Source organism: Ranitomeya variabilis, chromosome 5 (genome assembly GCF_051348905.1).
Source record: "Ranitomeya variabilis isolate aRanVar5 chromosome 5, aRanVar5.hap1, whole genome shotgun sequence".
NCBI classification, from domain to species: Eukaryota; Metazoa; Chordata; class Amphibia; order Anura; family Dendrobatidae; genus Ranitomeya; species Ranitomeya variabilis.
Window position 1 is genome coordinate 546,350,828 of NC_135236.1, and position 18,418 is coordinate 546,369,245.

The window sequence follows — 18,418 nt, forward strand, 5'->3', positions numbered from 1 at the left end:
AGGAATTGATAGCAAAGATGTTAATAGTGATGTCACCTCTTTCCAGTAATGAAGAATGGTAGGGCACCTCCATATCATGTGGATAAAGTCTGCATCCAGTGAGTGACATCGCAGACATTCTGGTGTTTGGAATCGACCCATTTTAAAAATTCGTGTCGGGGTTAAGTACGATTGATGTATTATGTATAGCTGGGTCAGCCTATTATTGACTGATGGGGATACCTTAATTGGAGATTCTAGAATCCCTTCCCATTCCTCTTCTTGTATATCGGAAAGAAGTCCCCCCCATTTCCCCTTAATAGATCTTACAGTGGATACAGCTCCCGATGATAGCATATAGGTATATAAGAGAGGAGATAAGGCCTTGAGGACCCTGCAAGTTAAGAATTCCTATCAAGGGTAGAGATGAGATAGCTCGGCCTGCACCTGAATGTCTCATATGTGATTGAACGACTGATCTTAGCTGTAAGTATCGGAAAAATTGGGATCTCGGTATACCATGTTTACTTTGCAGTTGCTCAAAAGGCACAAAGATCCCCCCATCATATAGATCACCTATTGATGAGACACTATATAAAATCCAAAAGTTAGTGGATGGGTGATTCAACAGAACTGGAAAATAATTGTTTTTCCACAAGGGCATTTCCACTATAATATCAATAAATCCAATAGTTTTTTTAATTTGCCTCCAAACTGATCGTACCAGTCAAAGTAAAGGTAGTAAACAGGGGACACTAATTTTCTCCAGTTCCAGGAAGTTTAGTGGACAGTCAACTTGGGCAGAATGAAGCAAGTGGCTTTCAGAATTAGGGAGATAGTTATTGGGCATCCATTTACTAATTGCTCTAGCCTGACCGGCCAAGTAATATAGATAATAATCCGGTAGCGCCGCTCTACCCCCCTGCTTTGGTCTCTGCAGCGTTGATAACTTAAGTTTGGGCCTAGACCGCCCCCAAATGAAAGATGTGATTTAGGAGTTCAAATTCACAAAAAAGGATTTAGGTATTAGCACAGCACTGTGTTGAAGACAATAACTGAGCTTGGGGAGCAGTATCATTTTAATTAGATTAATACGACCGGCTACAGATAGCGGGAGTTTATTCCAAGCTGCAAATTTAGATTTGACCAATTCTAGTAATGGGAGTATATTAAGTTGTAAATCAGATCTACTATATTGAGATATGTGGATGCCCAGATACCTGAAATTGGGTGCAATAGGGAGGAAGGAGAGAGTTTCAAGATGAGGCATTGGGATGTGGGAGAGGGGCATCAGCGCGGATTTGTCCCAATTTATGTATAAGCCCGAATATTTATTAAATTTATCTATAGTGGCAATCACTTGCGGCAGTGTTTCCTCTGCCCTGTCTATGAATATCACCATATCATCAGCATATAAACCGATGATATCCTCACGATCAGCTATGTCTACACCTCTAATGTCGGGGCAGGACCTTATGCGTATCGCCAATGCCTCTACCGCGAGGGCGAAGAGGGCCGGCGAAAGGGGACATCCCTGATGGGTCCCTCTATATAATGAAAAGGGCTTAGAAATGGAGCTATTTACAATTATATGGGATCTAGGTTTCATGTATAGTATACCAACCCATTTTAAGAATTTATCACCAAAACCATATTTTTGCAAACATGCAAATAGAAAGGGCCACTCAAGGGAGTCAAAGGCTTTGGACGTGTCCAGCGATGCTAATGCTCAGCAGTTGTCTGGCACCAATGAGCTATATTGAATCACCGCCTGGACTCGTCTAATGTTAATAGAGGTATTCTTACCAGACATAAAGCCTGTTTGGTCCGGATGTATAAGGTCTAATATAATTGAATTCAGTCTAGTAGCTAGAACTTTAGTAAAAATTTTATAGCCTACATTTACCAACGATATAGGGCAGTAAGATCCACATTCCAAAGGGTCCTTCCCCTCCTTCCTAAGTATAATAATGTTTGCTTCGTAGAAAGTTTCAGGCATAGATCCTTCCTCCCATACCCCCCGAAACACTCTCAGTAAAAGTAGTGCTAGTATGTCTTGATATTTCCTATATAGTTCAATGGGAAACCCATCTGGACCAGGAGCCTTCCCAGAGGCCATATCCGTCATAGCATATTCTATCTTCCCCAAGGTGAACTCAGCATCCATGAAGGCTCGCTGGGCTGAACTTAGTGTGGGAAATGTTACATCCGATAAATAATCCAAAATATCGAGGCCGCTCTTAGATTTATATAACGACTTGTAGTAGTCATGAAAACAATTAAATATTTCTTCAGTTGAGGATACCAGTGATCCATCTGGTGTTTGAATCTGTAGTATTGTATTAGATATATTATGTTGGAGCACCAAGAAGACCAAAAATTTGCTAGCTTGGTTCCCTAGTTCAAAATAGGACTGACGAGTGAAAAATAATTTACGTTTAGATTTAGTGTCTGTATGCTGAGCATATAACCTCTGGGAAGTTAGCCACTCAATTCTATTACCATTAGTTGGATTAGATATATATGTAGTCTCCGAGTCTTTAAGTCGTTACTAGTGTTGAGCATTCCGATACCGCAAGTATCGGGTATCGGCCGATACTTGCGGTATCGGAATTCCGATACCGGGATTCCGATACTTGCCGCGTATCGGATACCGGAATCGGAAGTTCCAAGATTCAAAATGCAGAAATTCAGCCAATGAGAATGATTCCAAGTGTGGGCACATCCTGTTTAGCATGGAGGGCATGAAACTACTGGCAAGGCTGTGATTGGCTGCTGAAATGATGTCATGATGCAGTTTAAAAGTCGCTGGCGCCATTTTGCGATCACTCTGCTGTGAATTCAGTTAGTGACAGGACGCTGTTTGCTGACTGAGGGACAGTTTAGAGATAGCGATTTGCTTCTTTGTGCTTTCCAAAGGCTAATTTAGCAACCGCTGTGTTCACCTACTATTCACCTTGCTTTTGCCTTGTAGCGCTGTTTTCACAGCGATCTGCAAGGTCTGTGTGTGTGTGTGTGTGAGTGCAGCCCACTCTCTAGTCTGAGTGCAGCCACATAGGCCATCCATAGCTGGTTGTATTCAGTTCAGGGAGGGTGGTTCATTGCCTCATACTATTCTTTTTTTTTTTTTTTTTCAAGTAGTGTAGTCTGCTGCTAATTTATTCAAAAAAATCCTATTAGTGTCTTTCCACCCGTCTCCAGCTAATTTGTGGAAAAACACTACATAGGATAACGTAGAGGAGGGTTTTTGGGCCTTGCAGCGCCGTTTACGGCTGTCTGCACGGTCTCCGTGTGACTGCAGCTCGCCCTGTAGTCTGTGAGCAGCCGTAGCCTGGTTGTCTCCAGCTCAGGGTTGTTCACTGCGTCATACCGCCAAATCAATTTTCATTTTTTTTCAAGTAGTGTAGTCTGCTGCTAATTTATTAAAAAAAATCCTATTAGTGTCTTTCCACCCGTCTCCAGCTAATTTGTGGAAAAACACTACATAGGATAACGTAGAGGAGGGTTTTTGGGCCTTGCAGCGCCGTTTACGGCTGTCTGCACGGTCTCCGTGTGACTGCAGCTCGCCCTGTAGTCTGTGAGCAGCCGTAGCCTGGTTGTCTCCAGCTCAGGGTTGTTCACTGCGTCATACCGCCAAATCAATTTTCATTTTTTTTCAAGTAGTGTAGTCTGCTGCTAATTTATTCAAAAAAATCCTATTAGTGTCTTTCCACCCGTCTCCAGCTAATTTGTGGAAAAACACTACATAGGATAACGTAGAGGAGGGTTTTTGGGCCTTGCAGCGCCGTTTACGGCTGTCTGCACGGTCTCCGTGTGACTGCAGCTCGCCCTGTAGTCTGTGAGCAGCCGTAGCCTGGTTGTCTCCAGCTCAGGGTTGTTCACTGCGTCATACCGCCAAATCAATTTTCATTTTGTTTTAAGTAGTGCAGGCTGCTGCACATTTTTTCAAAAAATTCCTATTAGTGTCTTTCCACCCGTCTCCAGCTAATTTGTGGAAAAACACTACATAGGATAATGTAGAGGAGGGTTTTTGGGCCTTGCAGCGCCGTTTACGTCTGTCTGCACGGTCTCCGTGTGACTGCAGCTCTATCTGTTGTCAGTTCAGCCCCCAAAAAATAAATAAATAATAAAGTTCACCAAACACACCAGTTACACCACTTTACATTTGTGTAGGCCACATTAGCTCATATTAAAGTCTAGTCCACACTTTAGAAAATTAGTGTTTCTTATACCTGTTAGGAGGAGTTGTTCAGGAATAAGCACACAAAGCCGTTCTTACTTTTCTGCTTATCTTTATCAGTCAACCAAGATGAAGAAGGCAGTGAGTAAGGCACGTGGGCGTGGGCGTGGGCGCGGAGCAGGGAGGGGACGTGGGGATTCTGTGCCTGCTGCGGGCACCGGTGACTCATCAGCACCCACATTCACCAGGCAACAGTCGTTCATGCGCAGCTTTGTGTCAGAGCGCCGTACACCGCTGCTGCGTGAAGAACAAATTGAAGCCGTTGTCGGATGGATGGCAGCTAATGCATCAACTTCAATTAGTGCCACATCCTCTCAGACACAGAGCACTGGAGAGCAGCCATCTGTCTCTTCACCACCTGCCAAATTGCCCAGGCAGACAGAGAGCCCAGGACAGGAGCCGTCTCTACTTCTGTTCTCTGAATCTCTTGGCTTGGAAACAGGGGGCCAGCCAAGCAGCATTGGAGAAATGGAAGAAGAGGCAGGGTGCAGTGATGCCCAACAGCTTTTTCTCTCTTCCTCTGAAGAGGCGGGTGGGCCAGTGGCTCCAGTCACCACATCGCAGGCCGCATCAGCTGATGATGACACTCAGGTGCCACTTACTGGTGCGTGCTCTGCTGCTGAGACTACCCAGGAGGAGCAGTTGGGGGCAGAGGGTAGTGTAGATGACGAGGTCCTTGACCCATCTTGGCGTGAGGGACAGGAAGGTGGTGGGAGCAGCTCTGAAGACGAGATTCCCCGTACGGCCCAAAGAGGGAGAGGGAGGGGGAAGACTGCGGATCCTGCAGCCTCCGCTTTGGCACCCGTTAGGAGCACGTCTCTTCCAAAAGCCAAAAAGGGCGCTCCCAAGACTTGCAGTGCCTGGTCCTTTTTTGACACAGTTGCAGATGACATTTGCTATGTCAGATGCAAGGTGTGTCATCAAAAAATCAAAAGAGGTCGAAATGTCAGCAACCTCAATACCTCCAACATGTGGAAACATGTGCGCAACAGGCACCCGGCGGAGTTAGAAAAACACACTGAAGAGCTAGGCCAACCAACAGCGGCAGCTACCACCTCTTCAGCTCGTGTTGCCTCTTCCTCTAGCTCACACGCAGCTGGTTCGGCTTCCTCCCAGGATCGCCGTGGAATAACCTCTGGCCCTGTTGTCCAGAGACCCGCTGTAATTCCCACCGCAGCACCACTTTCCCAGTCATCCACACACTCCCAGCCCAGTCTACAGCCATCGGTAGTACAGGCATGGGAGAAAAGGCGGCCTTTCTCGTCAAACCACCCACGAGCACAGGCTCTGACTGCAGGCATTGCCAAACTTCTTTCACTGGAAATGCTGTCATTCAGGCTGGTGGAGACTGACAGCTTCCGTGACTTGATGTCATTGGCAGTCCCACAGTACAATGTGCCCAGCCGCTTTTACTTCAGCAGGCAAGCCGTCCCTGCCCTGCACAAGCATGTGGAGGGACACATAAAACACGCGCTACTGAACGCCGTCAGTAGCAAGGTCCACCTCACCACCGATGCGTGGACCAGTCAACATGGACAGGGGCGATACCTTTCCCTCACTGCCCATTGGGTTAATGTCGTTGAGCCGGGTACAGACCGTGCGAGTGGCGCAGGACGTGTCCTGCCCACTCCAAGGATTGCAGGAATCCATTCTGTACGCATTGACTCCTCCTCTTACACCAGTTCCTCAGAATCATCGCTGCAGGAGCCGTCACAGTCCACCTCCACATGGACCCGTGATGAACGTGTACCTGTTACGACCGACATGAGCACAGCCGTGGCCAAACGTCAACAGGCCGTCTTGAAATTAATTTTTTTGGGGAATCGTAGCCACACAGCGCAGGAGCTCTGGAATGCCATCAAGCAGGAGAGCGATGTGTGGTTTGTGCCAGCGAATCTCCAGCCAGGCATGGTAGTGTGTGATAATGGCCGAAATCTGGTGGCAGCTCTGGGCCTCGGCAACCTCACTCACATCCCATGTCTGGCACATGTGCTCAATTTGGTCATGCAGAGCTTTTTGAGGGACTATCCGGATCTTGATGCACTCCTGCACAAGGTCCGCCTAGAGTGTGCTCACTTGCGGCGTTCCAGCACGGCAAAAGCGCGCATTGCGGCTCTGCAGCGCCGACACCGCCTGCCGGAACATCGCATCATATGTGACCTACCTACCAGGTGGAATTCCACGTTACATATGTTGGAGCGGTTGTGTGAGCAGCAGCAAGCTGTAATGGAGTACCAGCTGCTTCAGGCGCAAAGAAGTCGCAGTCAGCGCCGTACAGACTTCACAACCACAGAGTGGGCCACTATGAATGACGTCTGCCAGGTTTTGCGTCCCTTTGATTATTCCACGCGGATGGCGAGTGCAGATGATGCACTAGTCAGCATGACTGTCCCCCTTATCAGCCTGCTTGAAAAATCACTGCAAGCGCTAAGGGATGATGTTGTGGAAGAGGTGGAGGATGAGGATTCACCATTTCCATCATCTTCTGGACAGTCAGCGCCACGTGGTTCCTCACAAACGCGTAGGCAGGGGACAGTTTGTGAGGAGGATGAGGAGGAGTCAATGGAGGAGGAAGACATCCGTCCAGAGGAGGGAGTTACCGAATTGTCCAGTACTCAGTGTGTACAGCGAGGGTGGGGTGATGACGAGCGGGCAGATATCACGCCTCCAGCAGGGGACAGCGTTTCTTGGGCAGTTGGCAGTCTGCAGCACATGGTGGATTACATGCTGCAGTGCCTGAGAAACGACCGCCGCATCGCCCACATTCTCAACATGTCTGATTATTGGGTGTTCACCCTCCTCGATCCTCGCTACCGGGACAACGTAGAAAGCCTCATCACACCGTTGAACCGGGAGCGAAAAATGCGGGCGTACCAAGACACACTGGTCAATTCCATCATCTTCTCCATTCCAACTGAGAGAAGTGCTGCTAGTGCATTCCAAAGCAGCTCAGTGCGTCCAGGCAGTGGTGGAGGCTCTGCACAAAGAGGGAGCAGAAGCAGTGCCTCTGCCCAAGGCAAGACCAGTATGGCCCAACTGTGGCACAGTTTTCTGTGCCCCCCACAAAAGTCTACACCATCACAGACAGCTCCAGTCAGCAGGAGGCAACGGTTCCGTCAGATGGTGACAGACTACATGTCTTGCCCTCTTGTTGTACTCCCAGACGGCTCTTCCCCTTTCAAGTTTTGGGTCTCAAAGCTGGATACATGGCCAGAGCTAAGCCAGTATGCATTGGAGGTGCTGTCTTGCCCTGCGGCCAGTGTATTATCGGAACGTGTCTTTAGTGCTGCAGGTGGTGTACTAACTGACCGTCGCATGCGACTATCCTCCGATAACGTTGACCAGCTTACTTTCCTGAAAATGAACAAGGCCTGGATCTCGCAGGAATTTGCCACTCCTCCTCCTGATTAAATAATTAGGTCACTGTATACGTTATCCAGGTCTCCTGTTGTGTTCATCTTTCTACCACCTGAACTTAAATTCCTGTGCTCCAACACCGCCAGTTGAGGCTCAGAAGTGCCGTCTGCACAGTCAAAACATACGACCCAGTGTTATTGGGTTTCAGTAACGTCAGCTGATCCCCAGCTGTGTAGCCGGCAATGTGTCATGCGACCGCCACGCTGACACAACAACTGAAATGTAAGGGAATCTGTCCCCCCCCCCAAGGCGTTTGTTACTGAAAGAGCCACCTTGTGCAGCATTACTGCTGCACAAGGAAAAGGTAGCTATTTTGGTTTAGCTCCTTGCACACGCAGAACTTAACACTTATAAAATGTGTCCACTGATACCGTAAAACCATCCCGGAGGTGGGACTTTCCTTCGTAATATGACGCAGCACAGCCGTCATTCCTACCCCCCCGGCGCCGCGCCCCGGCTCCTCAGCGTTGTTTGATTCTGTCCCGGAGTCTGCGCTGTTATGTTATCCCGTGGCCAGGCACACTTAGCGCTGCCCGTCTTCTGGCATCATTTGGTGTCAGGATGGCTGCGCCTGTGCGGCCGCGCTGGCCGAGAGCCCGCCTCGCAGTGTCTTCTGATTTAATCCCACTGGGGGCCTGGGATCCATGGACATGCGCAGTGCATATCTGAACCTCCACCTCTCACTCATCTCCCTATGGCTTCTTCAGACTGTTCGGTGTCAGCTGGTCCCTAATAGCATGCCACGGCCGTGACACCGCACAGTCTTAAGAAGCCGTAGGGAGGGGAGTGAGAGGCGAGGATATGCACTGCGCATGTCCATGGATCCCAGGCCCCCAGTGGGATTAAATCAGAAGACACTGCGAGGCGGGCTCTCGGCCAGCGCGGCCGCACAGGCGCAGCCATCCTGACACCAAATGATGTCAGAAGACGGGCAGCGCTAAGTGTGCCTGGCCACGGGATAACATAACAGCGCAGGCTCCGGGACGGAATCAAACAACGCTGAGGAGCCGGGGCACGGCGCCGGGGGGGGGTAGGAATGACGGCTGTGCTGCGTCATATTACGAAGGAAAGTCCCACCTCCGGGACGGTTTCACGGTTTCAGGGGACACATTTTATAAGTGTTTAGTTCTGTGTTTGCAAGGAGCCTGATGAAAAGAGCCACCTTTTCCTTTTGCATCTTTTGTGCTGCACAAGCTGGCTCTTTCAGCTACAAACGCCGTGGGGGGGGGGGGTTAAAGGTTCCCTTTCGACTTTCTCAGGCTTCGGCCTACATTGTGTTCCTCTGCTTTTCCACCTGTCCCTGGGCTCCAACACCGCCAGTTGCCGTCCAGAAGTGCTGTACGCACAGTCAACAGTCCCTCCACTGTTATTGGGGTTCAGTAACGTCAGCTGTTCCCCTGCTGTGTGTGTGGCAATCCCTCCTACCTCCTCCACCTCCTCCTCCTCCACCTGTCCCTGGGCTCCAACACCGCCTGTTGCCGTCCAGAAGTGCTGTACGCACAGTCAACAGTCGCTCCTCTGTTATTGGGGTTCAGTAACATCAGCTGTTCCCCTGCTGTGTGTGTGGCAATCTGTCATGATTTCCCCAATGGCAGGGAAATCAAAAATAACGAACGGACTAGCTCTCGGGTGATGGGAACTAAAGTGACCGTGACCTGAACCTGACACAACACTGGAAGTAGCCGGGGAGTGTTTCCTACGATGCCCTAGACACCACGCGCCAGCCGGAGATCTAACTACCCCTATCAGAGGAATATACAGGCCTGCCTTACCTCCAGAGATGAACCCCAAAAGGAGATAGCAGCCCCCCACAAATATTGACGGTGAGTCAAGAGGAAAAGACATACGTAGGATGAACAGCAGATTTAGCACAGTGAGGTCCGCTTTCTAGATAGCAGAAGTACAGGAAAGAGTTACTTCACGGTCAACTTCAAAACACTACTCAAAAACACCATCCTGAAATTACTTTAAAACTCCAGTGACAACTCATGCCACTGGAGTGGCAATTTCAGTCCACGAGAGCTTCCAGCTACAGAGAGTCACATTGCAGATAGCTGGACAAAAATAGCATAAACAAGAAACAAAATTCAACTTAGCTGAACAGGAGCTGGAGGCAGGAGAATGCAACAGAATGCTACTGATACATTGTTGGCCGGCATAGGACCAGCAGCCAAGCAGCCTTAAATAGGAAACTCCCCTAATGGGTGGCAACAGGTGATCAAGGATAGAAGAAGGCAAATAAGTGGCACTACCATAAAACACCACCGGGGGAGCCCACAAACAGAATTCACAACAGTACCCCCCCCTTAAGGAGGGGGCACCGAACCCTCACCAGAACCACCAGGGCGATCTGGATGAGCACTATGAAATGCACGAACCAAATCAGGAGCATGAACATCAGATGCTGTCACCCAAGAATTATCCTCCTGACCATAGCCTTTCCACTTAACCAGATACTGAAGTTTCCGTCTGGAAACACGGGAGTCCAAGATCTTTTCCACCACATACTCCAATTCACCCTCAACCAGCACAGGAGCAGGAGGATCAGCAGAAGGAACAACCGGCACCTCATACCTCCGCAATAATGACCGATGAAAAACATTATGAATAGTAAAAGATGCTGGGAGGTCCAAACGAAAGGACACAGGATTGAGAACCTCCAGAATCCTATAAGGGCCGATAAACCGAGGCTTAAACTTAGGAGACGAGACCTTCATAGGAACAAATCGAGAAGACAACCAAACCAGGTCCCCAACACAAAGACGAGGACCGACACGCCGATGACGATTAGTGAACTGTTGAGTCTTCTCCTGGGACAACTTCAGATTGTCCACAACCTGTCCCCAAATCTGATGTATTCTATCAACCACAGCATCTACTCCAGGACAATCCGAAGACTCCAATTGACCGGACGAAAAGCGAGGGTGAAACCCTGAATTACAAAAAAATGGAGAAACCAAAGTGGCAGAACTAGCCCAATTGTTAAGGGCAAACTCTGCCAATGGCAAAAAATCAAGCCAATCGTCCTGATCAGCGGACACAAAACACCTCAAGTAAGTCTCCAAGGTCTGATTAGCACGCTCAGTCTGGCCATTAGTCTGAGGATGGAACGCAGACGAAAAAGACAAGTCGATGCCCATCCTGGCACAGAACGCCCGCCAAAATCTAGATACAAACTGAGTGCCCCTGTCAGACACTATATTCTCAGGAATACCATGCAAACGCACCACATTCTGAAAAAATAGAGGGACCAGCTCAGAGGAGGAGGGCAATTTGGGCAAAGGTACCAAGTGAACCATCTTGGAAAAACGGTCACACACCACCCAGATGACGGACATCCTACGAGAAACAGGAAGGTCAGAAATAAAGTCCATAGAGATGTGCGTCCAAGGCCTCTTAGGAATAGGCAAGGGCAACAACAACCCGCTGGCCCGGGAACAGCAGGGCTTAGCCCGAGCACAAACATCACAAGACTGCACAAAAATACGTACATCTCGAGACAAGGAAGGCCACCAGAAGGACCTAGACACCAGATCCCTGGTGCCAAAAATTCCAGGATGACCCGCCAACGCGGAAGAGTGAACCTCCGAAATAACTCTACTGGTCCAGTCATCAGGGACAAACAGTCTACCAGGCGGACAGCGATCAGGCCTATCCACCTGAAACTCCTGCAAAGAGCGCCGCAGGTCTGGGGAGACAGCTGACAATATCACCCCATCCTTCAGGATGCCAGTAGGTTCGGAATCACCAGGCGAGTCAGGCTCAAAACTCCTAGAGAGGGCATCCGCCCTCACATTCTTAGACCCAGGCAGATATGAAACCACAAAGTTAAATCGAGAGAAAAACAACGACCAGCGCGCCTGTCTAGGATTCAGACGCCTGGCTGACTCAAGATAAATTAGATTCTTGTGGTCAGTCAAGACCACCACCTGGTGTCTAGCACCCTCAAGCCAATGACGCCACTCCTCAAATGCCCACTTCATGGCCAAGAGCTCCCGATTTCCAACATCATAATTTCGCTCAGCGGGCGAAAACTTTCGAGAGAAAAACGCACATGGTCTCATCACTGAGCAGTCAGGACCTTTCTGCGACAAAACTGCACCTGCTCCGATCTCGGAAGCATCTACTTCAACCTGGAACGGGAGCGACACATCAGGATGGCGCAACACAGGAGCAGAAGAAAAGCGGCGCTTAAGCTCCCGAAAGGCCTCCACAGCCGCAGAGGACCAATTAGCAACATCAGCACCCTTCTTGGTCAAATCAGTCAAAGGTTTAGCAATGGCAGAAAAACCCGCTATGAATCGGCGATAGAAATTAGCAAATCCCAAGAATTTCTGAAGACTCTTTAGAGAAGTAGGTTGTATCCAATCACAAATAGCCTGAACCTTAACAGGGTCCATCTCCATAGATGAAGGGGAAAAAATATATCCCAAAAAGGAAATTCTCTGAACCCCAAAAATACACTTTGAGCCCTTCACAAAAAGAGAATTAGCTCGTAAAACCTGAAAAACTCTCCTGACCTGTTGAACATGAGACTCCCAGTCCTCCGAAAAAATCAAAATATCGTCCAAATACACAATCATAAATTTATCCAGATATTCACGGAAAATATCGTGCATAAAGGACTGAAAAACGGAAGGGGCATTCGCGAGACCGAAAGGCATTACCAAATACTCACAATGGCCTTCAGGCGTATTAAATGCGGTCTTCCACTCATCCCCCTGCTTAATCCGCACCAAATTATACGCACCACGTAGATCGATCTTAGTGAACCATTTCGCCCCCTTTATGCGAGCAAACAGATCAGTCAGTAAAGGTAACGGATACTGGTATTTAACTGTAATCTTATTCAGAAGTCGATAGTCGATACAAGGTCTCAATGAACCATCCTTTTTGCCCACAAAGAAAAACCCTGCCCCCAGTGGAGACAAAGAGGGGCGAATATGACCCTTTTCCAAAGATTCTCTGATATACTCCCGCATAGCAGTATGTTCAGGTACAGACAAATTAAACAAGCGACCCTTAGGAAATTTACTACCGGGAATCAACTCAATAGCGCAGTCACACTCTCTGTGAGGAGGGAGAGAATCAATTTTAGGCTCCTGAAAGACATCATAAAAATCTGACAGAAATGCTGGGATCTCAGAGGGAGTAGATGAAGAAATGGGAACCAAAGGTGCATCCCCATGAATCCCCCGACATCCCCAGCTCAGCACAGACATTGATCTCCAGTCCAAGACTGGATTATGAATTTGTAACCATGGTAATCCAAGTACTAACACGTCATGTAGATTATATAACACAAGGAAACGAATAATCTCCTGATGGTCTGGGGTAAGATGCATAGTCACTTGTGTCCAATATTGTGGTTTATTGCTAGCCAAAGGTGTAGAATCAATACCCTTTAAGGGAATAGAAACCTCCAGAGGCTCTAAATCAAACCCACAACGCTTGGCAAAGGACCAATCCATGAGACTCAGAGCGGCGCCAGAATCCACATAAGCATCCACAGTAACAGATGATAAAGTACAAATCAATGTCACGGACAAAAGAAATTTAGACTGCAAGGTACCCATAGAAAAAGATTTATCAACCTTTTTATCAACCTTCTTTATGCGTTTAGAGCATGCTGATATAACATGAGCTGGATCTCCACAATAGAAGCACAACCCATTTTTGCGCCTGTAATTCTGTCGTTCGCCTCTAGACAATACACTATCGCATTGCATATGCTCTGGTGCCTTTTCAGAGGTCACCGCCAAATGATGCACAGGTTTTTGCTCAGAAGATACCGCCATATGGTGCACAGGTTTTTGCTCAGAAGATACCGCCATATGGTGCACAGGTTTTTGCTCAGAAGATACCGCCATATGGTGCACAGCTTTGCGCTCCCGTAAACGCCGATCAATCTGGATAGCCAATTTCATGGCATCATTCAGACCTGTAGGCACAGGGAACCCCACCATGACATCCTTCACGGCATCAGAGAGACCTTCTCTGAAATTAGCTGCTAGTGCGCACTCATTCCATTTAGTAAGCACCGACCATTTACGAAATTTTTGGCAGTATATCTCAGCTTCATCTTGCCCTTGGGAAAGAGCTATCAAGGCTTTCTCAGCCAAAATCTCTAAATTAGGTTCTTCATAAAGCAACCCCAGAGCCAGAAAAAACGCATCTACATTTAATAACGCAGGATCCCCTGGCGACAATGCAAATGCCCAACTTTGTGGGTCACCCCGTAATAGAGAAATAACAATTTTAACCTGTTGTGCAGGATCACCAGCAGAGTGAGATCTCAGAGACAAAAACAATTTACAATTCTCTCTGAAATTCAAAAAACGGGATCTGTCTCCAAAAAAAAATTCAGGCATAGGGATCTTAGGTTCAGACATTGGAGCACGTATAACAAAATCTTGTAAGTTCTGGACCTTTGTAGCCAGGTTATTCAAACCTGCAACCAAACTCTGTGGATCCATGATTCAAACAGGTGTAACCAAAGCCATTCAGAGATTAAGAGGAGAGGAAAAAAAAAAAAGGCTGAAGACTGCAGTTTAAGCAAGGAGTACAAATAAGCACTAAGGTGCACTTTCCAAACACAGAAGGAAAAAAAAAAAAACCTTTTCACATCCTTTCCTGCTTTAGTGCATAGTTTTAACACATTTGGCCGGCCAAACTGTCATGATTTCCCCAATGGCAGGGAAATCAAAAATAACGAACGGACTAGCTCTCGGGTGATGGGAACTAAAGTGACCGTGACCTGAACCTGACACAACACTGGAAGTAGCCGGGGAGTGTTTCCTACGATGCCCTAGACACCACGCGCCAGCCGGAGATCTAACTACCCCTATCAGAGGAATATGCAGGCCTGCCTTACCTCCAGAGATGAACCCCAAAAGGAGATAGCAGCCCCCCACAAATATTGACGGTGAGTCAAGAGGAAAAGACATACGTAGGATGAACAGCAGATTTAGCACAGTGAGGTCCGCTTTCTAGATAGCAGAAGTACAGGAAAGAGTTACTTCACGGTCAACTTCAAAACACTACTCAAAAACACCATCCTGAAATTACTTTAAAACTCCAGTGACAACTCATGCCACTGGAGTGGCAATTTCAGTCCACGAGAGCTTCCAGCTACAGAGAGTCACATTGCAGATAGCTGGACAAAAATAGCATAAACAAGAAACAAAATTCAACTTAGCTGAACAGGAGCTGGAGGCAGGAGAATGCAACAGAATGCTACTGATACATTGTTGGCCGGCATAGGACCAGCAGCCAAGCAGCCTTAAATAGGAAACTCCCCTAATGGGTGGCAACAGGTGATCAAGGATAGAAGAAGGCAAATAAGTGGCACTACCATAAAACACCACCGGGGGAGCCCACAAACAGAATTCACAACAGCAATCCCTCCTACCTCCTCCACCTCCCCCTCCTGTCCCTGGGCTCCAACACCGCCAGTTGCCGTCCAGAAGTGCTGTACGCACAGTCAACAGTCCCTCCACTGTTATTGGGGTTCAGTAACGTCAGCTGTTCCCCTGCTGTGTGTGTGGCAATCCCTCCTACCTCCTCCACCTCCTCCTCCTCCACCTGTCCCTGAGCTCCAACACCGCCAGTTGCCGTCCAGAAGTGCTGTACGCACAGTCAACAGTCCCTCCACTGTTATTGGGGTTCAGTAACGTCAGCTGTTCCCCTGCTGTGTGTGTGGCAATCCCTCCTACCTCCTCCACCTCCTCCTCCTCCACCTGTCCCTGGGCTCCAACACCGCCAGTTGCCGTCCAGAAGTGCTGTACGCACAGTCAACAGTCGCTCCTCTGTTATTGGGGTTCAGTAACGTCAGCTGTTCCCCTGCTGTGTGTGTGGCAATCCCTCCTACCTCCTCCACCTCCCCCTCCTGTCCCTGGGCTCCAACACCGCCAGTTGCCGTCCAGAAGTGCTGTACGCACAGTCAACAGTCGCTCCTCTGTTATTGGGGTTCAGTAACGTCAGCTGTTCCCCTGCTGTGTGTGTGGCAATCCCTCCTACCTCCTCCACCTCCCCCTCCTGTCCCTGGGCTCCAACACCGCCAGTTGCCGTCCAGAAGTGCTGTACGCACAGTCAACAGTCCCTCCACTGTTATTGGGGTTCAGTAACGTCAGCTGTTCCCCTGCTGTGTGTGTGGCAATCCCTCCTACCTCCTCCACCTCCTCCTCCTCCACCTGTCCCTGAGCTCCAACACCGCCAGTTGCCGTCCAGAAGTGCTGTACGCACAGTCAACAGTCCCTCCACTGTTATTGGGGTTCAGTAACGTCAGCTGTTCCCCTGCTGTGTGTGTGGCAATCCCTCCTACCTCCTCCACCTCCTCCTCCTCCACCTGTCCCTGGGCTCCAACACCGCCAGTTGCCGTCCAGAAGTGCTGTACGCACAGTCAACAGTCGCTCCTCTGTTATTGGGGTTCAGTAACGTCAGCTGTTCCCCTGCTGTGTGTGTGGCAATCCCTCCTACCTCCTCCACCTCCCCCTCCTGTCCCTGGGCTCCAACACCGCCAGTTGCCGTCCAGAAGTGCTGTACGCACAGTCAACAGTCGCTCCTCTGTTATTGGGGTTCAGTAACGTCAGCTGTTCCCCTGCTGTGTGTGTGGCAATCCCTCCTACCTCCTCCACCTCCCCCTCCTGTCCCTGGGCTCCAACACCGCCAGTTGCCTTCCAGAAGTGCTGTACGCACAGTCAACAGTCCCTCCACTGTTATTGGGGTTCAGTAACGTCAGCTGTTCCCCTGCTGTGTGTGTGGCAATCCCTCCTACCTCCTCCACCTCCTCCTCCTCCACCTGTCCCTGGGCTCCAACACCGCCAGTTGCCGTCCAGAAGTGCTGTACGCACAGTCAACAGTCCCTCCACTGTTATTGGGGTTCAGTAACGTCAGCTGTTCCCCTGCTGTGTGTGTGGCAATCCCTCCTACCTCCTCCACCTCCCCCTCCTGTCCCTGGGCTCCAACACCGCCAGTTGCCGTCCAGAAGTGCTGTACGCACAGTCAACAGTCCCTCCACTGTTATTGGGGTTCAGTAACATCAGCTGTTCCCCTGCTGTGTGTGTGGCAATCCCTCCTACCTCCTCCACCTCCTCCTCCTCCACCTGTCCCTGGGCTCCAACACCGCCAGTTGCCGTCCAGAAGTGCTGTACGCACAGAGCCAAACACCTCGCCAATGTGTTATTGGGGTTCAGCACCGCCAGCTGTTCCCCTGCTGTGTATACGGCAACGTGTACTGCGACCGCCACGCAGGCACAACAAGTTACATTTAAGGGAACCTGTCCCCCCCCCCAGGCGTTTATTACTGAAGGAGCCACCTTGTGCAGCAGTAATGAATGATGCAAAGGGAAAAAGTGCCTCTTTTCGTGGTGCTCCTTGCACATGCTCAACCTAACACTTATGAAATGTGTCCCCTCACAGCGTTAAACCGTCCGGTAGGTGGAACTTTCCTTTGTCGTGTGACGCAGCACAGCCATCAGTTTTACCCCCTTGGCGCCGTGCGCCGCCTCCTCAGCGTTGTTTGAATCTGTCCCAGAGCCTGCGCTGTTAGGTTAGCCCTTGGCCATGCACACATTTTGCGCTGCCCGTCTTCTGACATCATTTGGTGTCAGGCTGGCTGCGCCTGTGCGGGTGCGCTGGCCGAGATCCCGCCTCGCAGTGTCGTCTAATGTAATCCCACCGCGGGCCTGGGATCCGTGGCCATGCGCAGTGCATATCTGAACCTCCACCTCTCACTCATCTCCCTATGGCTTCTTCAGACTGTTCGGTGTCAGCTGGTCCCTAATAGCATGCCACGGCCGTGACACCGCACAGTCTGAAGAAGCCGTAGGGAGGGGAGTGAGAGGCGAGGATATGCACTGCGCATGGCCACGGATCCCAGGCCCGCGGTGGGATTACATTAGACGACACTGCGAGGCGGGATCTCGGCCAGCGCACCCGCACAGGCGCAGCCAGCCTGACACCAAATGATGTCAGAAGACGGGCAGCGCAAAATGTGTGCATGGCCAAGGGCTAACCTAACAGCGCAGGCTCCGGGACAGATTCAAACAACGCTGAGGAGGCGGCGCACGGCGCAAAGAGGGTAAAACTGATGGCTGTGCTGCGTCACACGACAAAGGAAAGTTCCACCTACCGGACGGTTTAACGCTGTGAGGGGACACATTTCATAAGTGTTAGGTTGAACATGTGCAAGGACCATAATTAAAAGAGCTAAGTTTACCTTTTCCAGCATTAGTGCTGTACACGATGGCTCTTTCAGCTACAAATGCCTGGGGGGGGGGTTAAAGGTTTCCTTTCAACTTGCTCGAGTGCAGGCTTCGGCCTACACTCCGCTCCCCCTGCTCCTCCTGCTGACCCCGGGCTCCAACACCGCCAGTTGGGGCCCGGTACTGCTAGCTGCACAGAGAAAAACACCAGCCAATGTGTCAGTGGGGTTCAGCACCGCCAGCTGTTCCCCTGCTGTGCAGCCGGCAACGTGTCCTGCAACAGCCACGCAGGCACAACAGACCCAAAGCTGCCGCCAGTGCAGGCTTCGGCCTACACTCTGCTCCCCCTGCTGACCCCGGGCTCCAACACCGCCAGTTGGGGCCTGGTACTGCTAGCTGCACAGAGAAAAACACCAGCCAATGTGTCAGTGGGGTTCAGCACCGCCAGCTGTTCCCCTGCTGTGCAGCCGGCATCGTGTCCTGCAAAAGCCACGCAGACACAAGAACTGAAATTGAAGGGAACCTGTCCCCCCTCCCCCAGGTGTTTGTACATTTTTAAGGCCACCTTGTACAGCGG